Source organism: Macrobrachium rosenbergii, chromosome 24 (genome assembly GCF_040412425.1).
Source record: "Macrobrachium rosenbergii isolate ZJJX-2024 chromosome 24, ASM4041242v1, whole genome shotgun sequence".
NCBI lineage: Eukaryota > Metazoa > Arthropoda > Malacostraca > Decapoda > Palaemonidae > Macrobrachium > Macrobrachium rosenbergii.
The window spans coordinates 37492428-37512225 of NC_089764.1; the positions used below are offsets into that span (position 1 = coordinate 37492428).

Genomic DNA, 19798 nt, shown 5'->3' on the forward strand with positions numbered 1-19798 from the left:
AGAGCCTGTAATTATAAAACTATAAGTGTACTCTGACGTATCTGATTACTGTTTTATTTGTTGTATTGTTATTCAGGATTTATGTAACGATAATGCGTCTTTCGTAGTACTGTTTGTACGGATGGATTTTATTTCCATCTTTTATTACCGTTCTTAGATTAAGAAATTTTGGTTCAACGCGTCTTCTTACACGATAAGCAGCAAAAACGCAGTTTATTGTTCACCGAGTATGAGACCTTTAGAATATTTCCGAAATGTGTACCTCAATTTTTACGCCCATCCGAATTTACGCGTTTATTATTCCTTCCAGGCTAAATTGCCTATTTCCGGAAGAGAACTGGAATAACCATTACATAAAAAGGTGCCTTTTCATTTCCCCATGTCGGTAATTCCATTTGGGACACTGGCGTTGCTGAATATTGAATTGCAAATTATTATGCATCTCCCGTATTTTTCGTCCAACGACGTTGGAAGCAAGTAATGTTTTCACCCGTGACTGTGCATATGTTGTTGGTAGATGTTAAAAGGATATCTTTAGGAAAGGTGAGCGGAATGTGACGACACTGGGAAGATGTTTTCATTTGGTGACCTTCTTGAGGTGGTGGGCTGTTGATAGGGATTGTGTCAGTGTTATGTATGCATACATACTTATATGTGTGTATACATATATATGTATATATATATATATATATATATATATATATATATATATATATATATATGTGTATATATATGTATGTGTGTGTGAAATTTTTATCACACCGTGATTTTATATACAATCATGAAGCTACAAATGTTGTTTAAGATCAATACACGTTACTTTGGGAATATCCCCGATGGGAATTATCACCGAGGGGAATTTTGTAAGTGATAAATGGATCGGTACCGCCGGGTCTCGATCCCTCGACACAGTTACCTTCCAACAACTCCAGTCGACGGTCATACCATTGAGCCACCATCGACTGGAAGGTACTGTGTCGAGGGATCTAGCCCCGGCGGTACCGATCCATTTATCACTTATAAAATTCCCCTTCGGTGATGATATTCCCAGTAGCATGAATTGGATATTAAAGAACATTTGTAGCCTGATTATTATATATATATAATATGATTATGAATTATATATTAAATAATATATATATATATATATATATATATATATATATATATATATATATATATATATATATATATATATATAATTCTATATATATTATATATAATATATATATATATATATATATATATATATATATATATATATATATATATATATATATATATATATATATATATATATATATATATATATATATATATATATATATATATATATTTATATATAATATATATATATATATATATATATATATATATATATATATATATATATCTGCTGAGAAATATATATTATTAGTCTTTATCTGCAGTATCTGCTGAGAAATCTTTATTATTAGTCTCTCTCTCTCTCTCTCTCTCTCTCTCTCTCTCTCTCTCTCTCTCTCTCTCTCTCTCTCTCTCTCTCTCAGGCTGATTGTGCCCAATGTCACTTTCCCAACACCTCATTGTGTGTGCAGAACAGATATTTTTGCTGTTTAAATTCATGCTCCCTTCATTACAGGCATTATAATTCATGGAATTATAAGTCAAAACTATGTATATATGTATTTTCATTGGGGAAATTTGTAATTCAGATTTAATGTCCAGTTTTATTTATGGAATTCTGAATGTAATGGTTAATTCGGGATTTGGACTTGGGTCAGTTTGAAATATTTTCATGTAATGTTTCTCTGAGAGAGAGAGAGAGAGAGAGAGAGAGAGAGAGAGAGAGAGAAAAAGAGAGTATATCTTAGTTTAACCAGACCACTGAGAATTAACAGCTCTCCTAGGGCTGGCCCAAAGGATTAGATTTATTTTACGTGGCTAAGAACCAGTTGGTTACTTAGCAACGGGACCTACAGTTTATTGTGGAATCCGAACCACATTATAATAAAGGAAAGCAAGAATTACCGTAGACTGTGCTCGTCGAGTGTTGGGTATGATGGAACAAAAAAAAAAAAAATCCTGATTTGCCATTGTAAATCTTATCGATCTCTGCCAAGATACGAAACTATTTTCATAATTTTTAACTCAAAAATGAACAAATGAAAATTTAAGATTTCTTCATATTGATGCACATCTCCACACCATGAAGCTTTGCGATAGGCCATAATCTAAATTAATAATCTTGTAAAAACTGGACTGTGTTCGAGTGTTTAGAAAAGATGTCTCGGGAAGATGCATACGGTAGTGCTTTTCATTAAAGCACAAAGTTTCCTTCATGTTTGTGTTTCTGTATTAAGTCTAGGCGTTTCGTTTAAGCGCATGTTTGTATTTCTGTTTTAAGTCTACTTCCCATTATTTTATTTACATTTATAATTAATTGTTTTACCTTTTCCTTTCAGAATAATCCCGGAGGAACTGTTTGCTCCAACTGGGAGACCTGATGATGGATCGACCTCGTCAATAAGGTATGTAAAAAACATCGACAGAATCCTGGAGAGAAATTGGGTAGTTAGCTTGTTATTCTTGCCCTCAGGATAAGAAAACAATTATTATTATTATTATTATTATTATTATTATTATTATTATTATTATTATTATTATTATTATTATTATTATTATTATTATTATTACGTATAAAATTATCATGTAATGATTTAGCCACCAGTATCATATTTTTTTAATAGGTAAGATTACAAAAATTAGTCTGTGATTTTTCACTCACGATTTCTCGTGTTATTATGATTAGTGTTGATAATTCTGGTTCTGTTCTCTGTAGCGCCGTTTGTTTGAATGCTACTCATCTATATAAGCCTGAATCATATTGTGACGCGTGAAGCACTGATGCCTAGACTTTATTTTGAATTATACTTTGAAATTGGCTTGTTTCTTTTTCTGGACTCTCAAGGATCATGTCATAGAAAGCACAAACCTAATTACTTTCGCTCACAGCTCAGTTGGCTTTTAGGGCCTCGTTGTAACCCATTGGTGTTACATGAATCCTTTGACCAACGGTGTTCATTTATGCTCACCTATTCAGATAATGACTAGGCACTGTGTACAAAGTTGCAACGCCAAAAGCAAGTTTTACTTTTCTGCAATAGAAAACTGTTGTGCCAGCTTTGTCTGTCCGTCCGCACTTTTTCTGTCCGCCCTCAGATCTTAAAAACTACTGAGGCTAGAGGGCTGCAAAGTGGTATGTTGATCATCCACCATCCAATTATCAAACATACCAATTTACAGCCCTCAAGCCTCATTAGTTTTTTGTTTTATTTAAGGTTAAAGTTAGCCATAATCGTGCTTCTGGCAACGATATAGGACAGGCCACCACCGGGCCGTGGTTAAAGTTTCATGGGCGGCGGCTCATACAGCATTATACTGAGACCACAGAAAGATAGATCTGTTTTTGGTGGTCTTGATTATACGTTGTAGCGGCTGTACAGGAAACTCGATTTCGCTGAAGTTTCGTCGGCGCATTTTTTTTTTTTTTTTTTTAATAGAAATTTTGAATCGTGCCAGGATAATTTCTTTCTCTCGTTGTTCACTTGCACTTTAATTAGAGGGTGAAGCTGTTTTTTTTTTTCTTGTGAGATATTTGTATGAAAATATTTAGTGGAATTCATCTTCTTATGGTTCCCGAATGAGGAAAAAGTGATCAGAAATTTGATTTTTTTATTAGCAGTGTTCAGGCATTCTCAAACAAGTGCAAAACGTTCAAAGAAGGGTATTGAGAGGTGTTGTGTCTTTTGTGCGACAAGGACGGTCGTTGTGCGAGAGCATCCTCTTCTTGATTTATGATAACGGAGGCCATTCATCTGAAGCGACAAGATCTGAAATCATAAATCAGAATGAACGTTGACTGGAATGCGACACGTTCCTCTCATTCAGACTGCGACGTTTTTTTTTTTTTTTATTTTTTTTTACTTTCCATGTCCTCGACTTGGTCCTTCCTTCAATTCACATTTGGGTTGATATTGGCACGGATTTTTTTTTTCTTCTTCTCCTCCCTCCTCCTTCTTCTTCTTCCTCCACTTCTTCTTCTTCTTCTTCTGTTCTTATTATTATTATTATTATTATTATTATTATTATTATTATTATTATTATTATTATTATTATTATTATACATTTCAGTATGCACATATGGCAGCCATGCTAAGCCTAAGACCACTTCTCTAATTGCTGCAGTAAATGTAGGTTTTTATCCGAGAGAGAGAGAGAGAGAGAGAGAGAGAGAGAGAGAGAGAGAGAGAGGGGTAGAGGTCATTCTTTATTCAGGTTTATAATAACAACCCACACACGGCAGAAGGCAGCTTCCTCATTAAGGTAATTAGTTCTTGCATGGAATGGTGCCTCCATTATTATTTTTAAAGAAATTCGTGTTTAGTTTTTTCCTAAAGCAATTTTTTCTCTCTCTCTCTCTCTCTCTCTCTCTCTCTCTCTCTCTCTCTCTTATGGTCTTTCCGAGATAATCTTACAAACCTTTGAGAGTGGTCTGAAATGTAAACTCGTATTTTGGCTGAATTCCTTTGATGTGAAAACAGACAGCTTTTTTTCATGGCAGTGGGCCTTTGCTCTAGATGTATTGTTCTTTGTGTTTACAGCTTGGTGCAGGAGGTTTTACTAATGGAAACAAACTCACAAAGATACTCTGTGATGGCTGAGTTATATGTGCATTTATATTCATGAAGCTTTGAACTACGTTGGGGGTTTTCGTTTAAAATTGTGGTAATGGCACTTAGGGTTTATTTTAAATTTCTTAAAAGAACAACTTCAACTTTGCTTAGCGAGTGCATGTTAAGAACAAAGCTGTTCATTACTGAGGCAAGAATATGAGATGTAATGGAATCATCTCCTAAACGGAAGGGCATTAACATTGAGAATACTAAACCTAACAGAGTTGAACATTTCTGGGACGGGGTTTGAAATCGAGGACGGAAGTGGATAATTAACTGTTGGCTGGAATGGTCTTTAGACAGATAAAAATTCTTTGCACTTTGTATTTTTTTTTTTTTAAAGACATTGAAAAAGAAGCTATAACTGGTTAAATTCCTTGCCTTTAGATGCTTATATTTCACGAGGTTCGTGTTGGATCATTTCATTAAAATGAAAACTGTATTCCTTTGTAATAATTCCATGATCAGCACCTCGCGATGCACTTATATTTTTTTCAGTGATAACGCAAAAGTAAATATAAACAAGTAAAAATCGCCGAAGTTTCTTCGACGCAATCGAGTTTTTGTACATCGTACAATCAAGGCCACCTAAAATAGGTCTGTATTTTGCTGGTCTCGATATAATGCTGTATGAGCCGCGGCCCATGAAACTTTAACGACGGGCCGGTGGTGGCCTGGTCTATATCGTTGCCAGGTGCACAATTATGGCTAACTTTAACCTTAAATAAAATAAAACTAAAGGCTAGATGGATGCAAGTTTGGTTATTTTGATGAATGGAGGGTGGATGAGATCGAACTGTAGTTTTTAAGATGTGAGGAGGACAGGAACATACAGACAAAGCCGGCACAATAGTTTTCTTGTCAGAAAACTAAAAGTGCTTAGTGAAAATCGAACTGTAGGGATGGAAGCGCAAAAAATACCTGTGCCCAGCCAGGTTAACTTGCCGAACACTTTATGTAGACTGATTGGCGCAATGAGACTGTAGACAGGGCTGATGTTTTTTGGCTTGTTGATGAAGGGGGCGAGGGAAGAAAGGACGATTGTGATGTTTTTCAGTCAGTATTCCACCGGTTTATTGCAACGGGATCATTGTGTACATTACAGTGCATACGATTGTCTAACTCTTCTTGTGATACAAGTGTAGACAGTATGTATAGACAATGGTAATGGTAGATAATGCGAATAACGGGGGGGGGGGGGTGGTCTACCGCGGTAACCTGAACTTCCAATAGTTTTCTGCTGTCCATTACTTAATATTGTCGGTTTTTATATTTTATTTTCTTGTTACAGACATACACAGCAATCATTATACATACACATTGCATTCAGCACAATACCCTTTTGAAATCTTGTGTGTGAACATAGTTACATGACCTGGAATGCAAAGTTTAGGTGTGCTAGGGTACTGTGCCAAAGTACTTGAGTGAGACATTTTGCTTCCTTAAGTATCGTATTTTTTGTGGATAATACACACTAGATATAATAAAATCAACATGGGTTAGGCCAGGATTCTTCGGCAACGCAGAGGCAGCATAGTCTAGGCTAGGCTATCATAGTCACTATTCAGATGACATATGCGCACAAATAATCGAGCCCAGGTAAAAAAAGTCACAGGAAAAAAGTCACAGAAAAAAAGTCACAATAATCTTTCCTAGATAGTGACCCCCAAGGCTTTTAACCCGGTATGTATCCACCTTTGCGGCGTGTTTAGTACTAACAAGCCCGTTGAGGATTTCCGCATAAACATAAACAAAAGACTGTAAATATCAGAAAGATAATGACCCCCAAGGAATATTGTGAATTTCTCCCCTGTGACTGTATTACCGGTCACCATAAATTAATATGACTTTTTCCCTGTGACTTTTATTACCGGCCACCTAATAATCGAGGGGTCCTAAATTTATGTAAATATGCATTTATTCATTGTCGCGTAGACATCGTTTATGAAGCCTCAGGATTGTTATACGCATTTATTAATGACAGGATAGACCGACGTTTAGTCTTTAAAATTATAGATATAATTTCTCTCAATAATTTTGAGCATTACTATGTAAACTTTTTCTTGGTAATTACACGCGCGTATAACTGTAATTCAGTTATAAATGCAAATTATACCGACTACCTAATAAGCTCTCTCAAGTTTTTTAGTCACATTCCGTAACATAATGTAATTTGATTTCTGTTTGAATTTACAAATTATACTGAGGATTTAGCCTGGTTTTATCTCTTCATTTCAGATTAAATTGTGACCCTTTGGTAAAAAAACGTTATCAACGGTATCCCAGTTCATTAAACAATTTGCATATCTTAAATATAGTGCTGCTGCGTTCGCTTAACACGACTATCTTATTTATTTATTGATTTATTTTTGTTTATTTAATTTTGAAGTTAAAATGTCAGTAGGTGATTGAATTTCGGTGTAAGTGTATGAAATGCCTAATACCGAATGTGTTTTCAGCTCTGGGGTTAAACATCCAATTTTAGATGATGAGTATTTTTAAAGATAATCAAAATACTGGGATAGAGGGTATTTCCATCAGTGCACCTCATGCGGTGCACTGTAGGCATTACTTGAGGTTCTTTGCAGCGTCCCTTCAGCCATCCATCGGCGTTTGTTTAACAGCGTTGCCCCTTTATATAATATTATCTGTAACGTCAGATTTCATGTATTGGATTCTGTGTCTTATAATAATAATAATAATAATAATAATAATAATAATAATAATAATAATAATAATAATAATAATACCGGTAATCCAGAAGAAAAAATCCATCAACACGCTGTGACCGAACTTGAGTTCGGCAGCTGGGTCTGTCTGGGTCGCTGAGTCTTAAGAAAAAGTTACGCAAAGAAAGAGCAACATCAAAACAATCAAATTTGATGCTGAAAAGAGAGGAGGTGGGACAAGCACAATTGATATATACTTTACCTTGAATGTTGGCGTTAAAATAGTCTAACTCATCATATATCTTTTGTAGATTTCTCTGTTGGTCGCGAGTTCGAATCTCCGACCGGCCAGTGAAGAACAAGAGGAATTTGTTTCTGGTGATAGAAATTCATTTTCGCTATAATGTTCCACAATAAAGGTCCCGTTGCTAGGTAACCAGTTGGTTCTTAGCCACGTAAAAATAAATCTAATCCTTCGGGCCAGCCCTAGGAGAGCTGTTAATCAGCTCAGTGGTCTGGTTAAACTAAGATATACTTAACTTATTTGTAGATTTCTCTACCTACAGCTTGTTGAGCATTATTTAATAAATAAATTGCATATTGATTAACTAAATAAAAGAGAGAGAGAGAGAGAGAGAGAGAGAGAGAGAGAGAGAGAGAGAGAGAGAGAGAAATCGCTTCCTTCGAGCCTTCAGATTGTATTTGTGATAGGTGTCCAGTCGCAGCCTCGCTGCAATTTGACAGGCGAAGGCGGAACTGAGTGACCGACAGACATCACAGTCCGCAACATCTCTGGTAATTTGGGGCCAACGACGCCAGATACCAGAAACTGGGAATAGTGGAGATTTCTTCAAAGCATTTTATCAGCGTTTTGGCCAGGTATCAGGTTTTAATGACAGCATTGGAGTGAACTAACTTGATTCCGTGTTTTTTACGTTTTCTTAAGAGTCCTTTAGTTGCTAGGTATTACACATTAGAAAGTATTTCCATTATGTATTTCCCTAAATCCAATCACTTACTACACTTTATGAAGGCATTCTCCCTCTTTCATGTAAACTATGTCTCCTGGTAGGTGTCATCGAATTTCTTTTTAACTGTTCGTTTGTTTATGCTTTCATTTTTCCTTGTGGCATTTTGCGTTTTATTTATATTCATATTCATATATATATATATATATATATATATATATATATATATATATATATATATATATATATACATGTAAACAACACACATATATATACATACACACACACACATATATATATATATATATATATATATATATATATATATATATATATATATATATATATATATATATATATATATATATAATTGATCTCGAATTTATTGCCATCGCAATGAAATACCTTCATCTCACATTTTCTTGGGCATATTCTCCATAATACCTTCTTGATGGAAGTCTCCCTTCTGAAACCTTCCGTTATTAAGCCCAAAATCTCATCTCTGGTAACAACATGGAACCTTTCATCATCATCTTAGGCGCTCGAGTGCGTAATATGCACGCAAGAACTCATTATTGCCTCGTCTGATACTCGTCTTGGCGTCTTGTCTTCGTCCTGTTATATTAAGACAGAGCATTTGAGCATTATTTGACCAAAATTTTTAACTTCATTTCGAAGTTATCATAACAGTTTTTATTGAAATATTGAAGCAGTTCCTTTTGTTTTTTTTTTTCACTGTGTTAATTCTCTCGGTCGTGTAATTTTCCTATTAAGTAAAGCACTCGCAGCAAGAGGTGCGATACACCTGATTGGCGTTTTTTCTGTTCAATGTTCTCGCTGTTGATGAAATTTTTTTTTTTTTTTTTTTTTTCAGAAATGATTAACGTTTTGCCAGTCGATGTTCTCCAGTGAGGTTGATGAAATGGGTAACGCTGTTTTACCCTCCAACTGATTAACACCATTAACTGGGGTATGCTTATTTTGGTCCAAAAGAACCGTCATTCTTGTCGTATCGCCATAGATAAATACTCTCTGTGGCTTTCTATTAGACTACAGAGAAATCAATATATGAGGCATATTTTTTATTTCGGATGTGTATTAGAGCCTTGTGACCGGATTCTGAACCACTTGTGTAACATGGTTCAAGAATGCCTTACTTCCTCTTGGAAATTCGTTTGAATGCAAGCAAACATTCATGCAGTCAATTTTATGCGCATTATCCCTATTTCGAATAGGTCTTGCCAATTCAGTTCATGCCGTCTGTGAATATTTTTTTCAATATCCTTTTTCTGAGTAGACAAGTTCGTGCTGTTCCTTTGCCAATTCACATGTGTTTTTAGACCATTACCATCTCTTCGTTCCCTTTTCTCTTTTCAACTTCCTGGATATTAGTAATACTCTCATCCACTCACAGTCTATCCTAAATAAACCGGTAAATAAATTAAAAAGAAGAGTCGGTTAGAAACTGAAGATACACTCACTTCAAGTTCCTTCCATGTGAAGAGACTCGCCTCTCAGAAAAAAAAGACGCACGGGAAAACGGTCATGATAAAATTATTGATAATCTGCTTTGAATAAACCGCGCTTATGAATAACACACTCAGTAGATCTAGTGAAAAGTCGAATTTTCTCCAGAAGCACTTTTTCTTACCCATGATAAGTGAAAAAAAGATAATTACCATCCTCATCCAGGCTTTAGATCGCTTATGCTTATTAGCTTTTAAAAAACTGGGGCATTCACCAGCAAGAGCAAAATATCGAATGCTTTATGGTAAATATGTGAAGTATTGCTTTTTCAGCGATAGCTAAATTACATTAGGAAGTAACAAAAATGTTTTAAACGAGGCGTATCAGTGCTCTGCTGGGGATATGAATTTTACTGATATCACCATAAAGATTTGTAACAAGATTAATTATTAATTGGATTTTTATGAAATAATCAGTATAAATATATTAGGTAATGTTTTATGTTCCAAAAACTCTCATGTTACCTTTCATCTAAAATATACCTCTCATTTACGACTTCTGGGAATTCAGTGGAAAACTTTATAAAGAAAATTCTGAATACAAAAAATTTGAGAAGACACTAAATGAAATAAAGTCCTTCGATTAGGAAAGTTATCACAGGAACATTTTTTCTCTCTGATTTCCCCTTTTGTTTTTCGGAACGCCGGATAACTTCTAATCAGCCGGCCAGCAGTTCCCTTTTGTGAAGAAGACGGCGAAGAAATCATGAGTCTCCCAATAAACTCTTCTTTTGTCATTTCTGAGGGCCTTCTTATGATTATCATGATATATTTAATATTATATATGTATATATATATATATATATATATATATATATATATATATATATATATATATATATATAAATATATATATATATATATATATATATATATATATATATATATATATATATATATATAGTTTAACAATTTAACTCAATCCATTTATCTGATGAGCTTACTGTATACCGAAGGTGAATGACCCTTTGGGGCCTTATGCTGAAGATCAGTCATCAGACCATTAACTTAGTTGATGAAATAATCAGGCTTAGGACTTCGTAGAGGTCCGTGGCGCCGGTTCAAATCAGCCGACTGGTCAGAGAAGGCGGAAATTTATCCGTGTAGAACCCCGGGATTCGTATGTAATCAACGGATAGGTTTTGAGAGCAAATGGGTGTTACAGACTAATACACACATAAACAAAGCCACTCCAACATCTTCTAAAAACGTAACAGACAGTTGACTGACAGAACTGTCGACCTAACAGCCCAGTTCTCTCGCTACTGGGAGAGGAGCTGGGGATTAATACGATACACGTACACATCGTTACCGAGGTCTGTTCAGGCAGGGCAGCCGATCGAGGCTACGGCCTTATCAAAGTTTTCTCTTTTCTTTGGGAAAAAACGTTAAAAACGAAGAAGATGAAATTAAGGCTGCAGTAAATATTCTATAAGTGAAGAAGAACGTTTTATACTGACAAGAATCTGTCAAAAGCTCATGAAGGAGCCGAAATAATTTGGCTCTAATTCACTTCTTGTTCTTCCGGCTTGTCTTTTTTTCTTTTTCTTTGATAAAAAAAATAACGTATTAATCTCAAGTGCGAAGACTTTTTATACGGGGAGCTTTATTACATTTCATTTAGGCTAGCTTTACTCTATCCGTCGTGCCATGTATTTGTATTCCTGAGGCAAAATTTGAAATTATTTTTGCACAGCGAATTATTTGTATTTTTAAAAATCTACCGAGTGACGGAAGCCATAAATGATTATCTTTTTAAAATCGCCTTTTAATTTCTTATTGGTAGAAAGCTGTAAACATTTTCAATTTTCTCGTTGGAATAAAAATCAGATAGAAAATAATCATAATTACGAACCATATAATCTCGTTTCTCACAGCGTAAAACTGAAATAAACTAAAATCAAAATTCATCCCAACTTATTCTCCTGATTACTTATAGCAATCATGAAATACAGATTAGTCACAGATATCGAACTTGTCGACTGGAAAGTTGCCTTAATGTCGACCAGATATCAGCCACTGATTGGCTGGAATCCGGATCAGTCCTTTGGGTTCTGCCTCTTAACTGGAGCACCATCGCCAGTGCCTCTAGTCCGGTTGAGAGGCTTTTTGGCTTCATGTGCAGGTGCCAAAATCATTTTTGTAATATGTCAATATTAGGGCCATGGTAAGAAAGATTGTACCTTTTTCTAAATAAAATTGTGGCCAAACCACACTTTACATTACTCTTATTAATACTTAACTTTCTAAACTATTCCCTGCCAATCGTCAGCTAGCTGACTGCCCTCATTCTTCGTTCACCCATCTTACCTATCAGCTAAAAAAAAAAAAATAAAAAACTGAAGAGCGAAGAGCGTAGAGCAGATGGATATTATTAGTCTATCCGTGGTTTTTGTTTACATAATTTTTTGTATATATTTATTCACGTATTTGTTCCTCGGCTTCAAAAGTATCTAAGGTAATTATGTGCGTCTACAGGACTGGATAAAACTAATTCACAGTTCATTATACACCATTTTTGGGATTTTGCGGTAATTATTCATGAATGTTTTGTTGATTGTTGTGAGTTATGAGTCATGTAGTTCTTTGCAGCGTCCCTTCGGTCACTAGCTGCAACCCTTTTCATTCATTTTACTGTATCTCCGTTTACATTCTCTTTCTTCCATCTTCCTTTCCACCCTCTCCTAACAATTGCTTCATAGTGCAACTGCTCTGAGGTTTTCCTCTTGTCACACCTTTCAAACCTTTCCACTCTCAATTTCCCTTCCAGTGCTGAATGACCTCTTAGGTTCCAGCGCTTGGCCTTTGCCCTAAATTCTATATATTCCATTCCATGAGTCATGAGTAAAACTGACTATAAATTAATAGCACAGTTGGTTTTATTGGTAATGAGTCTAATTTTCAGGGTAAATTCAACTACTGGACTCAAAGTGAAATTGAATACACTTTACACGCATTTAGTTTCAGTTACATTTGTAATAGTTCTGTATCGTCTAGTCATAACATGATCATTTAGAAGTAACAAGAGTGTATTCAAATAATGTTTTTTCATAATAACTGCAGAGCATTCAATTTATTCATTTCAACGGAAGTATTCTGCAGCTATTCTGAATTATATTTTTAAGATTTTAAAAACCCCTTTAGATAGAGTTTCTGAGTTAAATGTTCGTCAGTACTTTCTCTCTCTCTCTCTCTCTCTCTCTCTCTCTCTCTCTCTCTCTCTCTCTCTCTCTCTCTCTCTCTCTGTTTCCCCAGATGTAAGAGATACTGGAATTAGTGTCTAAACATTATATTCTTTCTCTCTCAGTTGGAAAGGTTTATTGTTGTCGGTATTTACAGGGGCATATTAACATTTTCACTTTCTCTCAAGAGATTATGAAACGTATCTTAATCCTAGTAATCTCGTTTTCCTCCTGGAGATTGTGAAAGTACCTGAAGCCACCTGAAAATTCACTAGTGTTTTGACTTCCATTATTAAAGACTGTAGAAGTCTCCTGGAATTAACGATTCCTGTCATGGAATAGGAAGTATCCCCATTTCGCTGTCGGTCTGGAACTCGTTGTAAAGGAATGTTTTAGTTGTAGTTTGCTTCAGGGTATTGGGTATTTGTAGGGCATTAATTGAGGGAGACAGTAGTCCTAGAGAGAGAGAGAAAGAAAAGAGAGAGAGAGAGAGAGAGAGAGAGAGAGAGCTAGTAATTAATTTATATAACATATGTGCGTTCATGTGATTGTTCATGCTCCATCTTCGTCGATGGTCGAATGCCTTAATTAAAGAGAGAGGTAATTGACTGTATAAAACAACAGTAATGAGCGATTCCTCGTGATTGTTCGGAGAACGAGCGCAGAATGGACATTGATAATAGTTCGTTGAAATGAAATGGAAACACGTTGAAACGATGCACATGATGTGTTTAAGTAATGATGTGAAATGTGAGCACATGTATAAACCAATAGTTTTTCAGTTGACATATCCTTCCGCGAATCGGCATAGAGAAAATATTTCCCCACAAGAGCTTTTTTCCATGAACGGGAAGAGACTATTGTCTTGTTGTTTCAAGTCTAACGTGTTAGTAGGCTGTAGGATATTGGTAATAAGGTACAAATGTCATTCAACTATGGATAGATATTGCAATAGCTTTCAGTTGGAAAATGAAAACATATTAATCACGCGCCCTGCACAGATCACTGGTTTTTAAAGTGTAGCTGCATGTTGTTATCTCAGCGACTCGCAGTCTCTCGGCGCAGGTGTTGTGGAGTGAGTGAGTGGTAAGGGCGTTTTTATTAGGATCGGTTGCGCTCTTACGGGAATTGTTCTTTCTCTTTCAAGGGATGACATCCAAGCGGTCAGCATTTTCCCGAGATGTAACCGAGTACCGGGACCTTTCCCTGAATAAAGCGGGACGCCATATCTTAAAAACTAACCATAGAATTTTCTTGAAAATATTCTCATTATGTTTCCTACACCCGGTGTATTGGAGAACCAATGATTTACTCTAACCTAACCCATCCAAACCTAAACTAACCCAGGGGCATGGCAAAAAAACCGGGGCCGGTGCAATAGTAGCATCATACATCTCAGGAATTTGCAAGAGGTCACAGCCCTTATTTTACTTCTTTCTCGTTTGGAACAGCGTGAACTGCATTTTCGAAACTGCTGGCATTTCAAATAAGAGCAGTGGATCGCTGGTGATGCATCATTTTTCTATACCGATGATATTTTTCTTGTCTTTTCCCAATTATAAAGTAATGCGCCCCTACGATCTGTTTGATAGGAGAGGAATAAGAAGGTTTTCATGTAAATAGGCAATTTATCTTGTATTAATTAAAGCTTTTTGCTTTTAGTAGAATAAGAGATTATCATCGTCCATAAAGGACAAATGCACGTGATCCCATAATCCTTTAAAAACTTGATCACTAACGCGACTACATCTGCTAATAGGTTTTAAAGGGAGCAGAATACAATCGAGGAAGTCATGCAAGCAAAGTTGTTGTTATTGTTGGTTTTGTTTCTCAACACAATACTTTTCTTCCCTTCAAAATATTCTAGTAGAATTTAACCTCTCTCTCTCTCTCTCTCTCTCTCTCTCTCTCTCTCTCTCTCTCTCTCTCTCTCTCTCTCTCTCTCTCGTATTTTTCGAAAATAATTTCAGTTGCCTACACTACAGCATTTAAATCGAGCAAAACTTCATCAGGCAAAACCCCGTGGGGGGGGCGGGGTTGGTGTTAGTGTCGTCAGGGCACCTTATGTGGTGCACTGTAGGCAGTACTTAAGGTTCTTTGCAGTGTGCCATCGGCCCCTAGCTGCAGCCCCTTTCGTTCCTTTTACTGTACCTCCTTTCATATTCTCTTTCTTCCATCTTACTTCCCACCCTCTCCTAACAATTGATTCATTGTGCAACTGCGAAGTTTTCCTCCTGTTACACCTTTCAAACCTTTTACTGTCAATTTCCGTTCCAGCGCTGAATGACCTCATAGGTCCCAGTTCTTGGCCTTTGACCTAAATTCTATATTCAGTTTAATTCCTCAGGCAAAAAAGAAATTCAGGATATGTACAGTGTACAGTGTTAACATGTTCACTAGAATGTACCATAATTAACTTCGTTCGCTCTCCTTCATCATTACCCTCGTCTGGTCTCTTGTAAGATCAACGTCACTAAACGGTTATCTAATGGAAAACACCATCGTGATTTGTAGGTAATGGAGTTTATGCTCGGCCAGCTATATTAATCGCGTTTAGCACTGCTATGATGTAAATATCTCAAGCGGAAGGAGAGTTTCATGTCTGTGACATCAGAGGTTGAATTTCAGTTCGGGAAACTACATTGATTATGTGATTTTTCACGTATATTATGGCTCAACTATTCCAGCCAAGCAGGAGTGTCGAAAGCCACTTGTTTTAATTACGTAAGTTTACATATCAAGCGGGAAAATTCGTCAGGTACTCTAAATTTTTTTTTTCAGGTTATTTTCGTGAATTTACCTGTTATTTACTAAAGTTGTCAATTATTGTAAGCAAGGGAATTGAGGGGAAAATCCGTAAAAAGTATTTGCCTGTGCATTGCTTGAATCTGCTTTGTTCACGAGTGGAAACAGTGTTCCCTAGACACAAATAAAATGAAATATTGGAAGTTGTACTCCTCTGTCCAGTACTTGTCAGTTTGCTTCAGGCAGTTTACTCACAAAATATAGCGTGTTGCTGCTTTTTAAAGTTTCCCGACTGGTCAACAACATTTCTCTCTCTCTCTCTCTCTCTCTCTCTCTCTCTCTCTCTCTCTCTCTCTCCATAACATTACATTCGTTCCTTTATTGTTCCCCAAGTTTTTCGGTGGACATAGCTCAAATTTAACTCTTGATTTCATTATGGAAGATCGCGTTTCCGATTATGCAAGCATTCCGTTCATTGTGGTGTCATAAATTCATATGTGCAAGGTTACTTCGTAGGTTATGTGGAAAAATGTTTATTTTGCTCAGAACTGTCGCTGCAAATTACAACTTGAACGAATACTGTAAAGCTTACTACTGCATTTAAGTATCAATGATTTCAGAACCGTAAAATATGATTGAAAGTTTTAGGAGGTCAAGCAAAAAACACACACAATAAGACTAAAGCTCCTCCCCTTTCTAGAGTTGCCAGATGTCTCATTATTTAGCAATACATGTCCGAAGATTTATGAAAACTGTATCCTCACTTTTCTTGCCGAGTGTACACAGAACGGAGGAAGAGGAATATCACGAACATCAAATGTAGTCAGCAAGAGACAGGTACACCGAGAGCTAGATGTGACTGAGCATTACACAGTAGGTGAAAAAATAAAACAAATGTTGACCGTGTCTTGAGCAATTGAGATTTCAGGTTCATTAAGAAATTTTCCTGAATTAGTTTTATATATTTTTTATAAATATAAAAATTGTTTGTTATTATTATTATTATTATTATTATTATTATTATTATTATTATTATTATTATTATTATTATTATTATTATTTTCTATCACAGTCATCCTATTCTACTGGGTGGTTTTTATTGTGTGGGGTTCCGGGTTGCATCCTGCCTCCTTAGGAGTCCATCACTTTTCTCACGATGTGCGCTGTTTTTAGTAGCACACTTTTCTGCATGAGTCCTGGAGTTACATCAACATCTAGTTTTTCCAGATCATTATTATTATTATTATTATTATTATTATTATTATTATTATTATTATTATTATTATTATTATTATTATTATTATTATTATTATTAGTTAGTTAGTTAAGAAAATCCGTATAAAACTTGACAGTATGAATCAAGTTGGTCCTTGGAACTTTTCTTCTCTAGATTAATACTTTGTGTTCAGCTCCCTTTTCTTATGTATATCTATATTTTTCCAGTTTAACTATTCTCATTTATCTTCATACTTACAGACAGAGAATCAGTTAAAGATATTTCACTGGCTCCTCCTTTTTGGGAATGTGGTAATATCGTAATCTTTGTATTTTTCTTACTTTCATTTTTTTTAGGGTGTAATTATTCATTTATCTGTTTTACTGTGCATTGTTTATAAATCAATTAGATAATCTAAGGGGATGCAGTTAATGAAAAATAATCGCTGCTCAATGCCGTGACCAGAACTGTTGCCAGAGATAGTCTTTATCAAAGAGAAACCACCATCCTGATAAAGAAATGTCACATTTTGATAGAGAAGACGCTTTTTGATAGAGGTCACATTATAAAAAAAAAGCCTCATTACGATAAAAAAAAGTCCAAAGAAAGAAAGTCCCATCAAGATGGGTCATATGATAAAGTCATGGCAAGTCACATTTTGATTGAAGAGATCCAGTTCTGTCAGAAAAATTATGAGAAAGTCACAGTCTAATTGACAAGGCAATTTTCTGCCTTGCTTTTGACAGGTGACCAAGGAAACTGGTGGGACGTAATAGGACTTGCCTTGTCATTCTGCAACGATCATGTCGCATACAAGTAATGACCAGGAGACATTGATAAAGTGTCATGACATTCATTCACGTGCAAGACAATTGAGAGGCTTCTTCGTCTGCACGTGAGAGCCTCACTGAGTGTGAGCATTGAGCAAGAAACACTGAATGCACTGTAGGCATTACTTAGGTTTCTTTGCAGCGTGCCATCGGCCCCTAGCTGCAACCCCTTTCGTTCCTTTTACTGTACCTCCTCTCTTATTCTTTTCTTCCATCTTACTTTCCACCCTGTCCTAACAATTAATTCACAGTGCAACTGCTTTGAGGTTTTCCTCCTGTTACACCTTTCAAACCTTTTATTGTCAATTTCCTTTTCAGCGCTAAATGACCTCTTAGGTCCCAGTGCTTGGCCTTTGGCCTAAAATTTTATATTCAGTTCTATTGATACTGAGTGATGAAATGAGAGGATATCAACAGTTCTTCACTTCATTCTGAGCGAGGTTTTGTTGGCATTTAGCCGACAACCTGTGAATTATAAAAGTTCATTTGTGGAAGTGATGTGTGAAAAAACCTCCAGTTGGCAGTGGGTGTGTGGCAGATTGGATGAGAACGCTGACACACATGAAGATATAACTCAACAGATCCGTCACTGATATTGATGGAGCACAGTGGAAAGTGACATTTTCCATAATGTGGATGCTTTGAATTCGTGAAAATTATATTCCCTTAAGTCATATGTTCTTATGAAGCAAAGTCTTGTTCCCTTTGCGTGCGGTTTTCAGTGGGATGAAATGACGTTTTTGAAAGTTTAAAGCGGTATTACAAGAGATGGAATGATTTCAGTATTATATAATTGAGAAACCAAATATTTATTTTACAAAATTTGTTCCTGTTGTACTGTGGGAAATAAATGACCTGCTCATATAATGCGAATTCATGTAAACCCTTGGTTGACTTATCTGCCTGCGCAGCGTGACTGACAGTGAAAGCAATGAAATCATTTTCAGCCAAACTAAGTTAGTAGCCAAATGGAAGTGTTGAGATAGATGATACGCTTCCTTCCAGAGAGACCTCGTTGGCATGCAGGCATGAGATTGTAAGTGTTCCTTTTGGTGACACATGTGTTGTGAAACTGGCGGAGGTTGAGCTGAAGACCCACAACTGGAAAACGAGCTGAGGTGAGCGACTCTAACTTTGGAAGGTGGTCAAGAATGGAGCTGAACTTCTTTCGCAAAGCAGCGTTTCACTCTAAGATGCTCCATATTTTACCGAGCGACTGTAAAAGAAAATTATTGCGTAAATGTATCATTTTACCTTATAACTTTTGTAAGTTCTTTGCAGCATGCCTTCGGCCCCTAGCTGCAACCCATTTCGTTCCTTTTACTGTACCTCCTTTCATATTCTCTTTCTTCCATCTTACTCTCCCAACAGTTGATTCATAGTGCAGCTGCGAGGTTTTTCTCCTGTTACACCTTTCAGACCTTTTCCGGTCAGTTTCTGTTTCAACGCTGAATGACCGAATAGGCCCCAGTGCTTGGCCTTTGGCCTAAATTCTATATTGAATTCAATTCATGCAAGAAGCTGGCTCTGTCATCCCCGCATACTTTTGGAATTGTCATCTGCTACGGGATATTGTCGTAGTAAAGTCTTTAGGATGATTAAACCATTTAAAAGCTCAACGTAAACACATCACACATCCAAGTCATAACATCACAAGAGCAAGAGAAGCGATCAGTTCCGAATTGCTGGTGGCAACGCCTTGATAGATAAGTATGGAGATATAATTACGGTTATAGATATTCTAACTGTGTTCGATTCATCTTTATATTTTCAGTATTTTTCTAGATTTTTTTCCGTACGAGTGCTTGCACATAATAGTAATTATATCCCCGTAGGAGGTGTTATTGCCGTCAGTGCACCTCACGCGGTACACTGTAGGCATTACTTAAGATTCTTTGCAGTGTCCCTCCGGCCCCTGGATACAACCCATTTAATTCTTTTTACTGT

General features: G+C 36.1%; 1 long non-coding RNA gene across 1 annotated transcript in view; it reads left to right on the forward strand.

The window, feature by feature from the left end:
* The window catches only part of LOC136852030 (uncharacterized), a 194650-nt gene that overhangs the window by 39410 nt on the left and 135442 nt on the right, over positions 1–19798 (forward strand). The window contains exon 3 of the long non-coding RNA XR_010857052.1: positions 2445–2510. This is a non-coding gene — a long non-coding RNA (uncharacterized lncRNA). The remainder of the gene's footprint in view (positions 1–2444; positions 2511–19798) is intronic.